General features: G+C 44.2%; 1 protein-coding gene across 12 annotated transcripts in view; it reads right to left on the reverse strand.

Annotated features, from left to right (window-relative positions):
- The window catches only part of KIAA1217 (KIAA1217 ortholog), a 463282-nt gene that overhangs the window by 254809 nt on the left and 187123 nt on the right, over nucleotides 1–21350 (reverse strand). The window contains exon 1 of one of the 12 annotated variants that reach the window (XM_059404171.1): nucleotides 8283–8417. The exons of the other annotated variants lie outside the window; for them this stretch is intronic. The gene's annotated coding sequence lies outside the window, so the exon portion shown is untranslated. Of the gene's footprint in view, nucleotides 1–8282; nucleotides 8418–21350 lie in introns of those variants that run through there. 12 annotated transcript variants of the gene reach the window in all.

Raw genomic sequence — 21350 nt, forward strand, 5'->3', positions numbered from 1 at the left:
AGCCACTAAGTAATGCTTTCTCTGGGGTGAATACTAAAGGTCTGCTCCCAGAGCACACTGAGGGAAGAGATCTGATCAAGGCATGTGCCGCTTTCTTCCTCTGATGCAGGGAAGAAGGTTGCTTAAGAAATGCATTCCTGACAAGCTAGCTCGAGGCTTGACCTAAGAGGTCCTGCACAAGGAGAAAATCTACAGCTGTTCCAGCCTCCTTTGTGTCCTCGAGTCCACCCTTTGGGGTAACACTGAAATAAATGAATGAATGAATGAATGAATGAATGAATGAAAAGGGGTTGGGAGGAAGGGAAAGAAAGAAAGAAAGAAAGCAAGAAAGCAAGCAAGCAAGCAAGCAAGCGGGCAGGCATGCATATGAGGACTGGAGGCAACAGAGGTAAGAAGTAAATCACTCCCTGCGTGATTATGTTGTTTGGAAATCCAGCCTCATAAAATGAACAACCGTCCTCAGGGATCCCAGGAAAATGCTGTCGGGCTGAGTCACAACTGCTCTGCAGCCTAAAGAACCAAGCTTCTCAACTCTTCGGAGCTCTGGTTTCCTTATTTCTAGGCATGCTTTCCTAAGGGATTTCTGGAGGATTATACGGGATAACTTGTGTGAAAGTTTCCGGCAGATAGCAAGCAATCACCCTTGTGGGCATTCCAGTTCTTACCCGCAGTGGTCTGGAAGCGTACAGACAAACTGTTTATTGCACCGTATTGGCATTCACGACGACATCTGGAATTCAGAGGTACCGTGTATGTCTTAAAAAGCCATGGGCATGAAATATTTGGAGGAAGGAAATCTTGTATTTATCCCATGATAAAGAAAGTTTGGCCCATTTTTCTAATGGTATAGAAAAAGTTCAATTAGCCTTAAAAGTGCTGTGCCCCCACCTGGAGGCCATAATAATTATATTACCTATAATGAAATCGCTTAAAAGCAAGAAATTGCTCAAATCACAGCTTTCCTTCCTTGTTTTGCCCATCACAGCCACAATCCTACTCTTTGCTTTTTTTCCTAGCATAGTTAATTCTCCTTATTTTTTTTTAAATTAACCAACAAATGTCAGATGTTTGTTTATGCACAAAGTACCATATTGAGAGGTATTTGTTTTATTTTGGTTCCTTCTGCAAACATTTGCAGTTAGCGACAGAATGGAGATATTTCATGAAGTGAAAAAAAAATTATATCTAGGGAAAAGGTGAAGTTTCAAAAGCAGCTTTTGAGAGGGAGAAAGAAAAAATCTAACTACCAAAGATATGCACTGATTTGCACAAAAGGAATACATAAATCTACCACCTAGAATGGCTTAAATGCATTCTGCGCATCAGAATTAAAAAGGATTTGGAGTTTAAAATAATGTCAAAGGCTTTCTTCAATGGTTTGAGAGTATAAAAAGTGTCATTTCTTTTCTTTCAAAAGATATCCTATGACAGTATATTTTCTAGGCCTGTCTCACAGTAAAAGGTGTCTTTAGAAATCTACATATTCTGTAGATTTTTTTCACTTAGGAAACTGAATTATAGTTCTATAGTTACAGACTTAGCATGAAAGCTGATGTCCCCTTCATCCAAAACTGATCAGAAACTCGGCTAGGCGTGAAGTTTAGTTACAGAGCACACTCATGTGAACTTGAAGTGAATGTTTCAGACAATGGGTCTGAAGATGTCGTAACCCAGGAAGGGAAATTTACCGCTTCTGTTGAAAAGTTCAAGACTGCCTGGCTGGCTCAGTTGGAAGAGCATGTAACTGGATTCTTGATCTCGGGGTTGTGAGTTCGAGCCCCACAGTGGGTGTAGAAATTACTTAAATAAGTACACTTTATTTATTTATTTGTGTTCAATTATATGTAACTAATGAACTGTTGAACACCACATCAAAAACTAATGCTGTACTATATGCTGGCTCCCTGAACATAATAAATAAATATACTTAAAAAGAAAAGAAAAGTTCAGGCAACTTAAATATAGTTAATCCAGGTACACCTGATAGCTCAGAACCCAAAACAGCATTTACTTAGAAAGGTAGGATCCTGACTTGAATAAACTTGTTTAGGGAAGATTCTGCTAGAAATGAGACCTTCAGAAATGACAGTTCCTATAAAGGAGGAGGAAAAAAGGGAATCACTTCCTTTTTCAAGGGACAACTACATGAAGACACAAATATGCTCCTGGGCTGGTGTGTGAGACGGAAAAAGTCACTTTCTCAGACTACCTGGAAACAATCCGTTGCGTCTGGAAGGACACAAGCTATGCTGTGGGGCAGCCCTGTCTTTGTTGTAAACGACTTTCAAAGTTGTAAGCAATGATATGCATGTGATTAAAAATATAAATAGCAGGGAGGTCCAGAAGTCCAAAACAAAAGCTTCCTTGGGTGTCTGGATGGTGCAGTCGGTTAAGTGCATCTGACTCTCGATCTCAGCTCAGATTGTGATCTCAGAGTCGTGCAATCGAGTGCCGTGTGGGCTCTCCGCTCAGTGTGGAGTCTGCTTGTGTTTCTCAATCTCTCTCTCTCTCTCTCTCTTCCCCTCTCCCTGCTCCTACACATGTGCACTCTCTTTCTCTAAGAAAATAAATAAATCTTTAAATAAATAAATAAAAGTTCCTCTCCCCCACTAGTTCCTCTCTCCAATTTATTAGGCATCATTTTTGAAACTGTTAATGTAAAGATAAGTATACAAGAAATCCATAGGCCTTTTCACACAAATGGGTTCCAGCCTTTTTAAAATAAAAGGGACCATGCTCTCTGTACTGCTCTGTAAGCCATAATGCTTATTTAACATGACTTCGTAATGGGTTCATACTGGCACATAGGGTCTATTTCATATATCGTCAAGAATACAGTGGGTTGTATAATCTGAACGTGCCGTAACACACTCTCTAAGACTCTTATTGACGGAATAAACTGGTGAGTCTTTTTGAGAGAAAATTAGGCAGTACCTTTCAACGCTAGTAATCCTAGTAAACCAACAGGACTAAATTAGTAATCTGACAGGCAGGAATTTGTTCTCTGTATTTCCTGACACGTACACACAGAGGCCACTGCAGCCCTGTTCATCAAAGGGAGAGAAAAAAATAAGCAACCCAAACAGCTGTTTAAGGGGGTCAAGTTAACGTATAATGGGGCCACTACTATCATTGCTCTGAAGACAGAAGAATTTTAAAAACCAGAGTTTGTGCTATTCTCATCAGAGACACAGAGACACAGAGACATATACACACTCCACGAGGAACAAATTGAAAATTATCCTTTGTAAGGCAGTTGGCCAGAGCTACCTTCTTCTGCAGTCTGAAAAGTTACCTTGAAAAAGGATTTGAATAAAGTGACATTCAAAGGTGAAGGGGGCCCAAGCAACCTATCCTGGTGCAAAATTCAGGCAGATGATTAAAAGAAAAAAAAAAATTGTCCCTCTGGAAGACAGAGTAGGCTGAATGATGGCGGTGGCACGTTTACCTTACTGGCGACAGCTGTGGAAACGTGATCTGACATCCCAGTGTCATTATTGTGAGGGGCGTTTACAAAGCTTCTTAATGTCAAAGACCAACAGTGACCCAGGATTCCTCCAAATGACTGTTTTCTTAGCCATTCCAAAAAAATCTGTGGGGCGGCAGCTTGCTTCTGGGGTGACAAGAAGTAAGATGAAAAAGGTCCTTTCTGAAAAGTGTGCTGCGCCACATGATAGGCCGATAACAACATCTCCCACCGGGGGACTTGGCTCTGTCTTGTACTCTCCGGGCCGAGGGCAGAGCAAGGCAGACAGGCAAGAAGGATCCACGGCTCTGAGGACGATCCCACCACTGGGTTTACGGGGGCAACATGAGCGTGTGCATTTATGAACCTTTGTAAAACCAATAGTGGGAAACAGCATTTTCACTTCCGCTGCTGAATCCTGAGCAAGGGGACGGGAGGAGAGGGGTATCGGGCAAAGGTACACGGGGGTGTGAAGTAAACCCTGAGGCTGGAGAGGCCACAAAAGCTACCACCTCCCTTCACTTGGGACTGACTGTACTCATGCCCTCACAAAAAATCATCTGTGCATTCCTTGCTTTGTGACCCTCGAGAAGAAATCGTCTACATGGATAATTCTCTACATGTGCTCTTCTTGTGGGGTAGGTATCCGAAATTCTTTCTTCTACCTGTACATTTGTTGTCTGGAAGCTAAAGCAGCAGACGCCTCCCTGAAGGATGAAGTTCAACCCAGTCTCCATCTTCTGTTCCTCCCTGGTCCTTCCCTTCATCTAAGCTCGCCCTGAATTCCACAGGTACCACGGCTTCTGGTTGTCCAGATGTCACTCAATGACCACCACAAACCAAGGAGAACTCGTTTGGGTTTTATATGGGGTGGCAGATTTAGTAACCTCTGACTTCAAAAAAAAAGAAAAAAAAAAAAGGAAAAGAAAAGAAAGAAAAGCAAAAGCAAAAATCCTTTTCTCAGGTGATCGATATTGGAATGACTGCGGAGGAAAATTCCACTCTGCGATCCGGAATGGCCAAAATTCATACGCAGAGTCTGGCCTTGCTGCTTCACCACGCGTACTAAAAACACAACTCATAACACAAAACATAAATAAAGACAGATGACAGCTACCCTTGTGGTGTGGTGAGCACTGCATAACAGACAGAGGCGTCAAATCACTATGTCGTGCGCTTAAAACTAACATTAACATCCTGTGTCAACTGTACTTCAATAAATAACTTAAATACACACACACACTCTCTCTCACGCACACTGAAATTGGGGGGTGGGGGACCAAAACAAAGATCCCAAACTCCGGTTCTCTGAGGAATTTTGGCTTCCACTAAATTACATTTCTCCCTGCCTAGGAGAAAGTTAAGGAAAGAAAACCAAGAGGGGAGCTTGGTTCCTGGATGAGGAAAGCGCCCTTCCCACTCCACCTGCTCACGCCTCAGCAGCCACACACCTGAAGAGAAGCCACGGCATCTGAGAGGACACCATTTCTCAGGTTGAGGTTTTGGAAAAATAGATGTCGGAAAACTGCCCCTGTCCAGTTTCAAACAGGAGCATTTCCAATGACGTTAAATTGACAGAGCAGTGACTGAAGCCTGAACTTTAAGCAGCTTCTGGACAGAGCTTCCCTTTCACTGAGGAGAGCTGTAAGATGCATCAGGGCTGGAGGAAGTTTTACTTCCAGTTCCTGAACTGGGAGATTTCGGTGTCTTTCTTTCTGAACAAATGATTTCCACGGAAATTAAAAAAAAAAAAAAACTAAGAGAAAAACATTATTTAAAGACCACTAATTCCTTTACTAAGAGGATTTTTTTTTTAAGATTGTATTTATTTATTTGACAGAGAGATAGAGAGAGAGCACAAGTAAGCGGAGCAACAGGCAGAGGGAGAGAGGGAAGGAGGCGCTCTGCTGAGCAGGGAGCCCGCTGCAGGACTCTATCCCAGGACCCTGGCATCATGAGTGGCAGACGCTTAACCTACTGAGCCACCCAGGTGTCCCAAGAGGATTTTTAATTTTAGGTGCTATACTTTATTTGGAATATAAATAGACCCACGTATGTTCTTCAGTGGGAAATCTGTGCCACTAATAAGTAATGGAGGCAGGACTCGAATCCAGGTAACGTGGCTTCTGAACCCCTGTTCACCCAGCACCTCTGACTCAACAGACCTTTACTAAACCTGCAAGATGTAAAACACACTTCTAGATGTAATCACTGCTTATTAATCAACAGATAATCTCTGAACAATACAACAATTAAGTGTAATAAAAAGCTTTAATGGACTTTTTAAAGTCCATTAGAATAGGTAGAAAATGTAGAAAAATATGCATTGTATGCAGTGATTCTGGGCCTATTTGGAATTTGGCACCCCAGAGCTGTGTGATTTCATGACTCTTTTCTACCTTCAACTTGCTGCTTTGTGGTTCATACTTGGAACTGAAACTTTGAATGAAATAAATATTTGCTTTCAGACTCACAGATCGGCCCTTGAGATAACCAGACCTTTTCCGGATGCCCCAAACCAGTGCTGGGAACTGCAGGCCACAATGCAGTCTGATGACCACATTTAATTAATTTACTCATTGTCTGGCACAGAATGAGCTCAGCCTCAGCAGCTCAGAGATCAGAACGCCTTCAGAATCCCACTAGAGGAGCCTACCCAACATTCCTGCTAAGAGCCCTCTCCCAGGAGTGTGGGACCTGAACAATCCCGAGCAATCTGATGTGGAAAATTTGGAAAAATTGGAAAAGTCATTAGGAAAACCCTGGAACTCATAGAGTGTTTTCCCTGGCTAGAAACACAGCTGCTAAAAATAACACAATGAGAAACATATTTGTCTCTTACATACAATGGATGTAGAACATAATTATGGGCTGTTTCGGTTTGGGATATAGGCAAGGGAGGTAGCTGCCAAAGTCTAGAATACAAAAGGAAAAAAGACATTGTGTCCAACCCCTCGCTCCCAGTGGCAATTCCCACAGCCCCTTGGTGACTTGGTTTCCTGCTCAGGATATACCTGTGACAGCAAACCCCGACTCTTCTTGGAGCAGGTAAGAGTTACAACTGTAAGCCTTCCAAATGACCCGAGCTCCCATCAACAGGTGCCAGCAAAAAGTAAATCAACGTAACTCCTCCAGCCTGCCTAGAAACAGTGTCGCAAGCCTAACTAATATAAACACATGACTATCCCAACTCCTTTGATAACGCTTCACATTTTGTATTTTAATTCATTTATAGAAATGACTGTTGCATCTGGGGCTTATCTCAGCAGCACAGTAACTTTTTCCTAGACCCCTCAGATGAGAAAAAAAGATAGCAGAAAACACAGAAGGATAGTTTGTTGCATTGTTGAAGTCGGTACCTCTCTGAGTTGGGATTTCGTCATCTGTAATGTAAGACTAAAAAGATTCTGCTAATCTCTCTGGACTGTTGCAATACAATGAAGGCTACAAAAACAATTAATGAACCTCAGGTTCCACATCAGCAGTGACTAAAAACCATAGCTAACACGTGGAGCGGGAATTCTGAGAACCACACTATGTGTTTTGTCAGTCAATCCTCACAGCACTGCTGTTAGCACCCCCATTTTACGGAGAAGAAAACTGAGGCTGAATGCCGTGAACGGGGAGTAAGTGGCGAAGTCAGGACTCCAAAGCCAGGCGTTCCGAGGTGAGGGCCACAGCTCTTTGTCAAGGGGTTCCATGGTGACTTGTGGCAGGCAACCCTCTACCGCCCAGAGCAGCTCCGGAGCTTTTATTAATCCACAGGATGGGGCTGTAAGCTTTCCGGAGGTCTGCGTTCTCCCACCTTAGGCATTTAGAAAAATATTTCAGTGCCTGCCCCTCTGCTCCTGAACAGTCTGGGTTTCAAAAGCCCAAATTCCCAAATCCCAGGTATCTTTCGCTTATTCTTAACTCTGCACCTGAACCTTCAAAACTGTTTTTCATTTCTTTTCGAGCTTGGTGAACCAGACTATTCGTATCACAGCCTCATGTCCCCAGACTAACCCCTTTAGGTGAATTCTGCACCTTTGGTGATCACTCGAGCTACTTTTACTGATCACTATCCCATCCGTATCTCTGGCAAGACTGCTGACTCTGTCTCGCTAGGACCCGATGCAAACAGAAAGCCTCGTACTGCCAGAGTGAGGTTTCCTTTTGAAAGCATGCTTTCAAAATTACTTTGATCAACCATTCCCCCTACCCTAGAAGCCTTTACCTGTCCTCTCAGAATACGAATCCTGCTTCCCTGAGTGCAGAAACTCTGATATCTCAAACAGGCTTATTTTTGCTAGTCTTATAAAATGCCTCCGTGCAAAAGGTGCACCCTGAAATGGAAAACACAATATGCGTCCAAAGTTCTGTGATACTTCGTAGGTTATACCTTTGGCATTCTACAACTTGAAAATGCAGAAATATACGTAATCCCAACTTCAGGTCTGGTCTAAGAGTTAAACAAGAAAAAAGGAAAGAAAGAAAGAAAAAGAAAGAAAGAAAGAAACATCCATCTGGGAATAATCCACAAATACACAGTACCTCAAATCGTCTTTCTAACCCTTTTCTACAGACTTTATAGGGTTATTCTGCAGGGTAAAATCAGCTGAATGCACACCGCATCACTTGTTTTTCAGACCTCTTCAGAAAACTCAGTTCATTCAAGAAAAAAGTCCCCAAAACACAGCCCCCAAATCGGTGTGAGAAAGCTGCGCTTACTGATTTAGTTCTTCCTGCCAAGAGAACAATGCAGAGAAACAGAAGCCAGTGCTTCCAAATAATTTTTGGCAATAACTCAGAAGAAAAAGAAAAATCTCGTATTTACCTGTACCCAGAGCTCCACAGGTGAAGCAGCAGTTAAAGGGGGGAAAAAAAATCTAATTCTTCTTCTGGAAATTTCCGTCTCTAATGGACGCCAGGGTCATCCTTTGGAGCTGTCAGGTAAACCCCCTCCATGTCTCTGCTGTTTTCTTTTGCAGTTTTTCCCAGTGAAACTCTTGTCATTTGCATAAAGCTTACTTCCAGCCTATAGGACTTTTTGAGTAGCTACTCGTTAAATTGGCTGTCTTGACATGCTCTTTCAAGCATGACATCATAAATCTCCATGGAAACCTTAACCCCACCTGCCTACATGCCAACGTTACCTGTCAAGCAAAGACTTAAACAATCCTCTGAAATTGTTCATTAATGAAACCTTTTTAGGGGCTTTGGATCTCTGCACGGTATAATTTGTGCTGTTGGCAGAAACTTAGCCAAGAATGATGGCTTCATTTTCAAAGCCTGAGCTGTTTTGCAGAAAACAATGATCAAAATTATAGGCATTCATTAATCTGCCCCTCCCTGTCTAACAATGCACTTAATCGGTTAAAGAAAAACCTACAGTGGCCCATATGCATCTCTCTGCAGGATAAAGTTACGCTGAAAACGGAGGGTTTGAAAAACTCTGAACGGATACTTCTAAGGTTTTTCACTCTCCAGCAACCCCCTTCCAACTTTTTACCAGCAAAACTTGCGAAACAGGTTCTTTGCTGGAATATGTGTGTGTGTGTGTTTGTGTGTGTGTGTGTGTGTGTGTGTGTGTGTTTGCATTTTCTCTTGGCCTGGTGCAGAGGAGGTAGGAGGTGTTCAGCATTTTTTAACTCTTTCCTAACATACCCACATCTTTCTTCTCTTTGTTCTAATTTACATCAGTTACCAGAGTAACATCGAAATTGATCAAATCACATTTCAGAGAATCCCTAATGTTTGCATAAAGCTCTGCACAAACTTCTGCCCAATTTGTGCCCAGCCCCTCTTGGTGACAGGGAGCTCAGCTCTCATCTCACCTCTATCTTTACTGCGGACCCTCCTTGCAATCCCAAGTCTAAGATTGCTGACCTTAAGATGCCAGAAAGGTCTGAAGGGGACTTGGTCCAAACCTATGACAGTTCACAATGATGTTATCAGGTGGCTGTCTAATGCTACTGAAAAGAGTTCTGCAGTGGGACTGCTGGAGGCTGGGAAGCATTTGAAGGCAGCCTCCCCAGCAGAAGCTCCTAGCACAATGCAGAGTCGCAGAAGCAGAAGCAGTGGGAAGAGAGTGCAGCCTGCTTTAACTTGCCACGGAGCCTGCCGCAAAGTGCAAGAAAATCGGCGACATCTCTGAAAGGTCAGAGAGCAGAGTTTAACCCCCACACATGGCTGAGCCTACCCAGATGTTTGCAGAGGGAGCATTCATAGGTAAGAGCCCTCCGAAGGCTCTTCCCCTAGAAAGAACAGTAAATGCTCCACATCCCCTCCTCTGACAATTCTGAGAGTTTTGCATTTGCCAGAGTTCACAGTCAACAGATGGGACATTACCTTCCAAGGGAACCAAGAGTTAGCCCGGTTTAATATAGCAGCCCGAGTTGGAACACTCCTTGGAGGCAAGACTATTGTCAGAGATTCAATTACTGCCTCTGTAAGATGAAAATACATCCAGATGAAGCCCACGCCTGGGCTCTACCCAGTGGGGCACAAACACAACATGAAACAAACAAAAACAAGATAGAACCAGATCGAGGCTCCATTTGGCGAAATCCGCAGACGGGATGGAGGTACTATTCAATCACAGTAATTCCTCCAAGTTCCATTAGAGAGGGGAGCGTCGAAAGTTGCTTCAGCAGTCAGAGCGGTTATAAATTATGCCCAAGCTTCCCTCTGGGTTATTTAGGAAATGACAATATCTCAGCTTTTACTTACTGAGTTCAAGCTTAGAAAAGAGACTGAATGAGAACAGTCGGAATCTGAGAGTCAGGCAAATGAAGATGGCCACAGAGATAACTCAGATGTGAAAGCAAGCTCATTTCCCCGATGGTCCGCAGGCAGGCAGAGGTCAGCACTGACAGAAAAATCTGGAACCAGCATGATGATGGAGGGTCTTCACAGATTTAGGGCGGGGAAAGTTTGGAACACAGTCCTCTCAGCAATAAGGAAACAACACAGGCTGGGCTGAAATGCCAAGGCTTGCTTAGAGGTGATGAATCCAGTAATGATTTTTCCTACAGTCCCCGAATGAGGAAAATGCCCAGTGGGACTGGTACAGCAGTGGGATTTGCCTGACAGCAAACCCAGCAAGCACACTAACCCAGTCAGAGCTCAGGAAAGGCCCACAGAGGGGCTGCTCTGTTTCTAAATTTAGCCACATCAGAGGTATCCAGAATTGGTTTGGACAGCACATGAGATTCTTTCTCTTGAATCTGTTTCAAGAAAGCTTTTATAATAGATGTGGAAACTGCTCGCTGAAAAAGGCCGTGAAAATATAAGAATGCAGGTGGAAGAGGCTGGGTTATGGCCTGAGTTTTTGTTTCTTAAAAAACAAGAGTTGGGGGCGCCTGGGTGGCTCAGTGGGTTAAGCCGCTGCCTTCGGCTTGGGTCATGATCTCAGAGTCCTGGGATCGAGTCCCGCATCGGGCTCTCTGCTCAGCAGAGAGCCTGCTTCCCTCTCTCTCTCTGCCTGCCTCTCCATCTACTTGTGATTTCTCTCTGTCAAATAAATAAAATCTTTAAACAAAAAAAAAAAAAAAACAAGAGTTGGAAGTTTCAGGGGGAAAAGGGATGCTTCTCTGGGTAGAAAAAGCAGTACTTTTACCATTAAAATAAGCAATTGTTTCCTCTTTGAAATCTCCTGACAAAAGATGATGTAAAAACGGTGATTATCCCCATTTTATAAATGGAGAAAGGGACCCTCAAAAGCTTCGGTAATTTGAGGAAGGTTTACATGCCTACTAAGTGTGGGAGTGTCCATTTTAATCCAGGCAGGACCCAAGACCAGAATGCAAAACACATGTGCCTAACCACTAGGCACCATCATCCTGGTTTAATAAAATGTGGTATCCTTTTCTTTTCTTTAGATTTTATTTATTTATTTGATGGATAGAGATCACAAGCAGGCAGAGAGGCAGGCAGAGAAAGAGAGGGAAGCAGGCTTCCTGCTGAGCCTGATGCGGAGCTCGATTGCAGGACCCTGAGATCATGCCTGAGCCAAAGGCAGAGGCTTAAACCACTGAGGCACCCAGGTGCCCCTAAAATGTGGTATCCTAATGGTTAATTAGGATCTTAAAATCCCAACTAACCTAAGCCATGCTAAGAGGAGGGTTGTTGTTGGGTTTTTTTGTTTTTTTTGTAGACTAACCTGAAGGTTCATATCGGGCAGGAAAGACTAAATAGAAATCTTCTGCAGATCCTTCCAGATACACTGGCTGAGGGCTGGAGGGTCTGACTGGGTGGCCCATCCGCCCAGCAGCACGTAGCAAGGTGGGTTCATTTAGCTTCAGGCTGTGCGGAGGACTGCCTGGAGTGGGATTCATGGACCACAACTCATCTACTCCAGGACAAACAAACCACTAGCATGCAGATAAGGCTAATGAAACAGCAGACTCTCAAGAAGGATCTGCAGCCTAAAGCTCTGGTCTAAAGAAAAACTGACAGGGGCACCCGGGTGACTCAGTTCTTAAGTGTCTGCCTTTGGCTCAGTTCATGATCCCAGAGTCCTGGGATCCAGCCCTGCATCAGGCTCCCTACTTGGTGGGAAGCCTGCTTCTCCCTCTCCCACTCGCCCTGCTTGTGTTCCCTCTCTCGCTGCGTCTCTCTGTCCAATAAATGAATAAAAAATCTTTAAGAAATAAAAAATTTAAAAAAATAAAGAAAAACTGACACATAATAAAAAAATCCAATACATACTTCACAAGTCAAACACAGATTGGAGGCATCACCAAAAGAATAAGGGTACTTTGATTTCTGAATTAAACAATGAAGACCAACTGCGGTAAATCCCTAAAGCTTGAACTTTGGCTCTATTTTTGTTCGTAGTCCTTGTTTGCTTTAGAAATCATCCATCTACATTTTGGTCAGCTTTGGCTACGGTGTTGGCTAATTTCATGTGTAAGCTTGGCTAGGTCGTGGTGACCCAGTTTGGTCAAACGCCTGTCTGAATGCTGGCATGAACATATTTTTTAGATGTCACTAACATTTAAATCAGCAGGCTCTGAGCTGGCACGCTCTGACCAGAGTGCATGGGTGGGCCTCATTCAATCAGTTGAAGGCCTTAAGACAAAAACTCAGAGTCCCTGAAAAAAAATAATAATCTGCCTCAATACCGTGACATAGACACCCTGCCTGAGTTTCCATCCTGCAGATCTTGGACTCAAGGCTGCAACATCAACTCTTCCCTGAATTTCCAGGCTGATGGTGTGGCCCTACAGACTTCAGACTTCCCAGTTCCCATAATTACGTGTATCTCCCCAGGCTTGGGCTCCAGTTGTCTCCTTCTTTCTTAATGTTGTCTGACACTCATTTTTACTTGGAGCACCTACTGTCATTTCAAATGCTCCTTTTCAAGACTGAAACTTGAGTAACTGTTTAGAATTTACTGAACATGAATTGAATTTAGTAAAGAAGAGACATACTTGCTATCAAATTAAGACGAAGAAATACAATCCAGTACACTGAATACTACAGTAAATATCAGAACCAGGCTCCCTGTCCTCACACTTTTAATACTCAGCACACATGCATACAGGAGAATGTTCCAGATCAGTTCAAATGTTTAAAAACAAAAAGAAGGGACACCTGTATGGTTCAGTGCCTTCAGCTCAGATCATGATCCCAGGGTCCTGGGATCAAGTCCCGCATTGGGCTCCTTACTCAGCCCAGAGCCTGCTTCTTCCTCCCCCTGCTTGTGCATGTGCTCTCTCTCTCTCGAACAAATAAATAAAATCTTTTAAAAAAATAAAAAAATAAATAAATAAGGAAAGGAAGAAGCAACAAAATGGGTTGGGGGAAGGCACAGAGCGAAGACAAAGGACGCAGAAGTCGGAATCCGTCTGTAGTACTGACAGCGCGTACAGCCCATTGTGTCTCCCGTATGAGGCCATCCCTGCCCCACCACATCCACCTGCTCCTCTCCGTTCAGCATCCTGGTGATGTCTGAGGAAGCTCGGTGACTGTCCCAGCTGGGACCTCAGGAAGCACTCATGGACAAAAGTCCTCGCACGTTCCATTAACCCAGAAATACTCCTTGGGTGCAAGCATGACAGAACAGTAAGCTGCGTCTGTCCCCGCGCTGTCAAAATCAATGCCTTGGTTCAAAGTTTCAGGCGTGAACTTGAACTTGACCCACTGGTCACGGTCCACCTCCGCACCTGTGCAGGGGCTGTCGCGAACACCTCGACTCAGGGGAAGGCGAGGAAGAGGGAAGGACAGGCCTGACACAACAAAGATGCCGAGAGGGGAATGCGAAAGGACTTGGTGCTGAAGTCTGAAAGCATTTCAAAAAGAAGACCCTACAGAATTTTGTGGAAAAACCCATAGAGCTCCAGGCCAGATTTTTTTTCCCTCCTAGCTCTATCCCTATCAGCTGATCCCAACCATTAACACGGTGGGGCCTTTTCCATCTGTTCCTCTGGCGACAGTGTGCTGCCGTGGCAGTCCAGGGAAGTGTTTCGGTGGTTCCACACAGATGGAAAGACGACACAGAGAGCTTAGACGTGCTCAGGGCCCCAGGTGCAGGCAGGAACTTGGTGAGTTCGTTCGTGGCGTGCTCACTGAGCATCCTCGCCTTTCCCACGACCCCAGCCGCAGTCCTCTGTCCCTCCGTCCCGCTCCAGACGCCAAGTCATTCCCATTCTTCTTCTCCTTGTTTTAAAGATTTTATTTATTTGCCAAAGAGAGAGAGAGAAAGAGCGAGCAGAAGCAGGGGAGCGGCACAGGGAGAGGGAGAAGCAGGCTCCCTGCTGAGCAGAAAGCCCAACAGAGGGCTGGATCCCAGGACCCTGGGATCATGACCCAAGCCAAAGGCAGTCGCTTAACCACTGGGGCAGCCAGGCGCCCACCCCTCATTTCCATTCTTCTTCCCTCATTCAATCCCTCAGTGCTGGCTGAGCTCCGTTCCCGAAGGTGCTCTCCTGGCCACTGCCTCCTGGCCACTGCAACCTCTTCCAGGCTGGGACTCAGGCTCCTCTTCGAGGTCCCTCCGACATAGCCCGGAGCAGCTGCCCTTGAACTTTGCTCTTATTCCACTTCCGAGCTCAAGGCTCAAGGCTGCTCTGCCTCTGCCAGTCCAAGCTTTCTGCCGACTCTCAAGGTCCCACACAACCTAGCCTTCCTCTACCTGACGTCACTGACGTCCCCCTCCTGCAAATGACAGTGCCAGCTCACTTCCCCTGGCCTACACACTGACTCACAAGGGTCCCTGTCCTTGTCTCCACGTGCCTGTCCGCCCTCCTCCATCACCAGCCTCCCACGGCTTCTTTCTACGCATTCAGATCATAATCCATCAACGGCCTCTCTGAGCACCTATTGCGCCCTGGGCATTGAGGAAACAGATCATCAGACAAGTCTCCAGGAGCCTCCAGGAGACCTCTGTCATTCCAAGAGGCACCATCTGAATTCCGATCTCCATGTGAGATCTTCCCTCTCTGCTCTCTCAGTGCTCTGGGTTCTAACAAGCTGCTGCTGCTGCTGCTACTTCTTTTATTTTGTTAAGATTTTCTTTTTTTAAATTTTATTTATTAATTTGACAGAGTGAGATCAGAAGTAGGCAGAGCAGCAGGCAGAGGGGGTATGGGGGAAGCAGGCTCCCTGCTGAGCAGAGAGCCCGATGTTGGATTCGATTCCAGGACCCTGAGATCATGACCTGAGCTGAAGGCAGAGGCTTAACCCACTGAGCCACCCAGGCGCCCCAATATTTTATTTATTTTGAGAGAGAGAAAGTGAAAGCTCAGGCGGAGGGTACAGAGGGGCAAAGAGAGAGGGAAAAGCGGACTCCTCACTGAGTAGAGAGCTCGATGCGGGGTTCGAGTCCCAGGACCTTGAGGTGATGACAGGAGCCAAAAGCAGGCACTTAACCAATGAAGCCACCCAGACGCTTCTGAATTCCAGCAAGGCTCTAAGGTACATACTGCCATTTCCTAGTGTGTCTCACAAAAGAAGAGTCCCCAGAAAAGTAATTCTGTGATCAAATAGGCTTGGGAAACATTGTACTTTTCATTCCACCTGCTCCCAAACTCCAAGTGAGATTTACAAAGTCTTTTAGCATATCAAAAGATCTGATCAGGCCCTACAGCATAGAAATTCATTTAACTTTGATTAACCAAAAATATCCCCAAATTAGAAACTTTCTCTCCATTCCCCAACCAGCTACTAACAGCCAGGGGACCTCAGATTTCCCAGAGTGTATTCTAGATCACTGCCAGTTAGAACGGACACTGTTTCATGCTGCCCTAATGTGGACGGCCCTCACTTCTCAGTGATGAGGTTCTCCTGAATGAAAAGGGTTTCGACAGGCATCCCACACGTGCTATTTGATAGAATGTAGCATCTCATGTAATCTTCACCACAACAGTACTGTCGGTCTCATTTCTGCGGTTACCAAAAAGCCCCAGGAAAACAGATGATTCACCTACATTCCACAACTAAGACTATCCCGGCATATAAAAAACTCAGTTCTATAGGACCCCAAAGTTGGTACTCTTCCCACTAAACAGATGCATCCTTGGCAGCCCAAGTGCATTCTACTGCCTGATGTCGAGCTCACGATGTAGGTTGGGCTCACGGTGTAGGTTGATGCTAAATCACCATCAGACTGAGTTAATCCAAGAAAACACCTGCAGGAAGAATGGGTAATGGCCAAGACACAAGCTTGAATCGTGACAAGCGGAAGGACCATTTAGACACTTGCAATATGAGTTCCGCATCATTGTCCTGGACAGAATCACACTGGTCCTTTCTGGATGCCTCAATCCTGAAAATTTCTATCCAATTGGGGGCAATTTTCTCTCGGCTGGTCTGATCCAGACATCTCCTGCCACCACATAGCGTCACTTGGGTTTCTGACTCTTCTTTGCTGTCCATCTACTCCCAGAAATGCCTTAGCAGGTTTTCCAGCAGAATCTTATTTTGATTTTTTTTTTTTTCAGAGCTCCCCTGAATACAGCACTGTTCTCCTGCTCTTCCACAACACTAATTAAAATGAAAGCTAATGTAGAGGTTGGTAGCACCCAATTAAACATGGATCAAAAGCCATGTGTTATGAATAATCCCCATTTAGGATTCTTTTTCTCTTTTTCTGTATCCTCTATGATTAATGTCAACTTCAAGTCAATTTTGCAAGTAAAATTGCAGGCCCTTGAATGTAGTCTTTTTGATCACTGAGCTCTCCCCCCCCCAAACCACCACCACAAGATGTCCTACTATGTAATATTCCAAATTCTCAGAAATGCACTTCCCTCCCCTTTAAGACACAATTCAAAATAATCAGACCACTGGGAAACATTTCCAGCGAGCTCCTTCATCTGGTCCCTTGAGTAAGATCATCTGTTAAGTATTAGACTGTTCTCTCTGCTTATTTTTTCCCCATTGTTTTTCATCACGCCCAAATTTAGATGACTATTGTTTCTGATCCCATTCTGACTTCTCTTAGACATAGGGAAGATCTAGAACTTTTGATGACGATTGTTTTTATCCTGATTCTTTCAAATCTTATCGTGGTTTTTATTCAAAGGCTCTCACATTCTGTTAAACACACAATCACGGATACACTAATATAAATCCTCTAAAGGCAACTTGTAATTTCGTTACGACACCACGATCCTTCCACTCGGGGGTGTGGCCCTAGCAGGAGTAACATCTCAACATTTACCTCCATAGATACTTACCACTACTGATTCTCACTGCTTCTTCCGTGTGGAATTCCTTTTCTTCCTGGGATTACTGAAGGCCAATCTAAGTAGGAAGCGGGCATTTCAGCCATTCTAGGATCCCCACCAAGTGTCGTACTTCTTGCCACTGGGCCAAACACGTCCCCCTGTTCTAGTCCTTCCCCGTTTCCCTCAACATTTTAGATAGATGTCCTTTGGTTTTGCCTTTCATCAGAGAGATGGTGTGATCTGGAGGTAAAAGCCAAGACCCTCCCACAGCCGGATCACAGGATTTAAATCCCGGTGCTGCCGCACTGACTTGCCATGTCACCTTGAATAAGAGCTAATTACACGGTGCCTCAGTTTCCCATTCTGTTGAGGAGGGTTAATATCGCCTGCCCCCAGCCTTGTTGGGAGGATGAAATATGCCAGTATGTGCAAAGAGCCACAGTGTCACAGTCTTAGCTGATGCCAATAATATGTATTCCTTGCAGCCTTTTCCACTTTTCACCACTATAAATAGTGCTTGAGAAAACAGTGCTAAAGAAATGCTGAACATCTAGCTAACATTCTCCACGTTCACGGCCATCTGCGTAAGGGCATTTCTGCCCCCCTTCTACTGTGGCTGGATATGAGTAGTTCCTGCATATACATTGTATCAGATTTCTTAACTGCCAAGAAATTGTTTCCTTTTCCCTTAAGGTGTAGGCAAGAAATTGGTCTGTAAATGCACACTCCGTCACTGGTTCACACAACCAACTGGTTTTTATTATTGTACGTGGCTCCTCTCTCACCATTTTCCTTTTTGGATCAGAAGAAATTAGTAACTCTAAAGGGGAATGCCTTATCTAGGTCTATTACTTTAGTATAATCTATAAACCTTTCATTTATGTATTCACATATGTACGAAACATGTATAATTGTTCAAACTTGCCCCTTTACAACTTTAGCCTTTATTCACATGTTGACTATGGCCAAAGGCTTCCACTAACGAGGGTCTATGATCTTGGTGCACCTTTAGTTTCAATTCCGCTCACCTTTCAGGCTTCCCTGGCACATATATCCATAGACGTAGATGCATATTTGGGAATTTTGAACAATTCACTTACATAGGGTGGTTGGGTTAGAACATATCTGATAGAAAAAAAAAATGTGATTGGGGTGCCCAGCTGGCTTAGTTGGTAGAACATGTGACTCTTGATTTCGGAGTTGTGAATTTGAGCCCCATGTGTGGACTGGGTGCAGAGATGACTTAAAAATAAAATCTCCCCCCAAAAAAAGAATAAAATCTGAATAATTTGGGGTTTTCATCATGACAGAGGGACTACATCAGTTCCCCAATGTATACCTGATACCCTGAGATCTCCTGCATGAGGAGTAATCCAGTGTGATTAAGACTCTTCCATAATATGAAGAAGTTCATCCAAAGTAAGTCAAAAAATGCCACTACATATAGGTGTAAATATGTGTTAATACATTTATATGAGCTATAAATGTGACTGATGCTGTTGTACAGAGAAGTACATAACGTGTTAGGTACAGATATACTATGTGCAGATAAAGCCATTTGGGAAAGCTGATGTCAGAAAATGGGGCAATTTCAAAAATCTAGGTAAGTCAAACATCCCTGTAGAACCAAGATGCTACAATAAAGGACAGTGACAAATAGGCCAACATATTTAAGAGCCTGTGCTGAACTGTTAGTGCTCTCCCCTATGCAGTGGAGACTCGGAATCTGTGTCATAAGACAGCATCATCACCTGATGGAAGTAGCCCGAAACACTAAGTCATCGTAAGGACAGCTACTCCAGAGACTTGCCCAAACAACCAGCTCTGCATGCATGACAAAAGAAATATTTTGGTATCATGGCTCAAAAACCCCCATAGGGCTTATTTGTTGTGATCACGACCATCCTGACTAATACATCAGTTTAAAGGTACATATTTCTTATTGGCTTCTTTCATATTAGAATTCCCACTTCAACGGGGCTGGCTGGCTACTGAAAACTAGTGTGTAGGAGGGAGGAGTCAGCAGAGGCAGGTCACACCCTCACCTCTGGTCTGTGATATCAAGTGCCCTCTCCACAAAACGTTACTTGTTTTGCGCTAAAAGTGTGTCACTCTCACGCTTCAGTTTGTGGCATTCAGTGTTTATGGGGCATGCAGCAAAGCCCTTTATTTTATTTTTTTAAAGAATTATTTATTAACTTTTAGAGCGAAGGAGGGGCAGAGAGAGAGAGTCTCAAGCAGACTCCTCGATGAGTACTCAGCCCGATGTGGGACTTGACCTCACCACCCTGAGATCACGACCTGAGCCAAAACCAAAGGTCGGCCACATAAACAACTGAGACCTCCAGACCCCCCAGCAAAGCCACTTAAATCACAGCCCTTCTGTGACTGGATGTGTTGTGATCTGGTAATCATTGTCTGCTCTCTCCTGCTGACCCTGTTTTCCATCTGGAAAGCTTCACCTGCGGAAGGTGAGGTCGAGAACATACAAATTGTCGGCAGCAAACTTCCTTCCATCAACTCCACCTCCACTTTCTACATTCCGTGTACACGGGGCCTCCATGAAGACATTCCCTAGTCTCCCAAAGCCATTCCACGGGTCCTGATCACTTCCTTGCTTCATTCGAGATGAAGAACGTTTCTCTCTCTCTTCCCACTGTTAATACCCTTAACTTTTTTTCAGTGACATTGGGAGGGAACAGGAGTAAGAATATCTTTAATCTACCAACTTGAGGGAGTGTTTGATTCTTAAGACCTGCTGTTCTGATTCAAATGCAGTTAAGACTTCTCTCACTCCCGGTCTTTAACTGGGTAATGTTCCATGATTCTTGATAAAATCAAGGATATACCTTCTGAAAAGGAGATGTCAGTCAAAAGAACAGATAATGTTGAGTCTGACCGGAAGCCTACAGTTCCAAATTCCATAGAACAACTCTTCACTAATAAATAAAGTTTTCTTAGAAGTCATTAAAAAAAAAAAAAAGTAGCATGAACCAGAAGCTGGGGTATTTATGAATAAAAAGACCAATAAATATTTTCCTTATTGATATTAATATTTATAAAAATATTTATAAAAATATATTTATAAAATTTTTCCTTATTCTCCCTTCCACCATTGGTGGCACACATTTCAGCACCAGACGCCCTGGACTGTGGTAAACAATGGGAAGTGAGGCCAAAGGAACCAGACACTGAGGAAACAGCCCCAGTGCTATTTGCAAACAAGCACAAGGGCGAGGCTGGGTGACGGGGAGGCACTGAGATGGCCTGTAGCCCTGGCCTGAGGGAAGGCCTCCGCCTTACGCCTTAGGGACCCCTATCAGATAGTTTTATTGTTCACATTCTTATCTCCTGATTTGACCCCTCCACAATGCCTTATCAAAGGAAAATACACCTTCACGTCTCTCTCACTCACTGTATTAAATGGAAGTACACAGTAAGCTTTCATGTTAAAATGGGACAAATAATACATTATATGTTAATAAAAAGTCTGAAATATTTAACAAAAACGTATTACTCATTCCACATCAAGTTCCACCACATTAGCTATAAGACTACATATAAATGGGGAGCCTGGGTGGCTCAGCGGGTTAAGCCTCTGCCTTCGGCTCAGGTCATGATCTCAGGGTCCGGGGATCAAGTCCCACATCGGGCTCTCTGCTCAGCAGGGAGCCTGTTTCCTCCTCTCTCTCTCTCTCTCTGCCTGCGTCTCTGCCCACTTGTGACGTCTGTCTGTCAAATCAATAAATAAAATCTTAAAAAAAAAAAAAGACTACATATAAATGAATTGTGACCACAAAGCAGATACTACAGACCTAGTTCGTTGACTAGTTATTTCCAGTGCATAACTGGAAAATAAAAACTGACACATCATTTTCAGAAGGGTTTCTGAGACTAAGAGCAGAAAGCTGGTTTCTGTTGGTGACAGCAAGATGGACAGATGGACATTTGCTTGTTAATGAAGACATACAAGAAGGGCTTTCCCAAATTGTGTAGTTACACGGCGACCTTGACTGAGAGACGGCTGAACTAAAGACCCTTTGGAACTCAGAGCTGCTTCAAAAAAGTAACTGCCTGGGCGCCTGGGTGGCTCAGTGGGTTAAGCCGCTGCCTTCGGCTCAGGTCATGATCTCAGGGTCCTGGGATCGAGTCCCGCATCGGGCTCTCTGCTCAGCAGGGAGTCCGCTTCCTCCTCTCTCTCTCTCTGTCTGCCTCTCTGCCTACTTGTG

This window comes from Mustela nigripes, chromosome 6 (genome assembly GCF_022355385.1).
Source record: "Mustela nigripes isolate SB6536 chromosome 6, MUSNIG.SB6536, whole genome shotgun sequence".
Lineage (NCBI taxonomy): Eukaryota > Metazoa > Chordata > Mammalia > Carnivora > Mustelidae > Mustela > Mustela nigripes.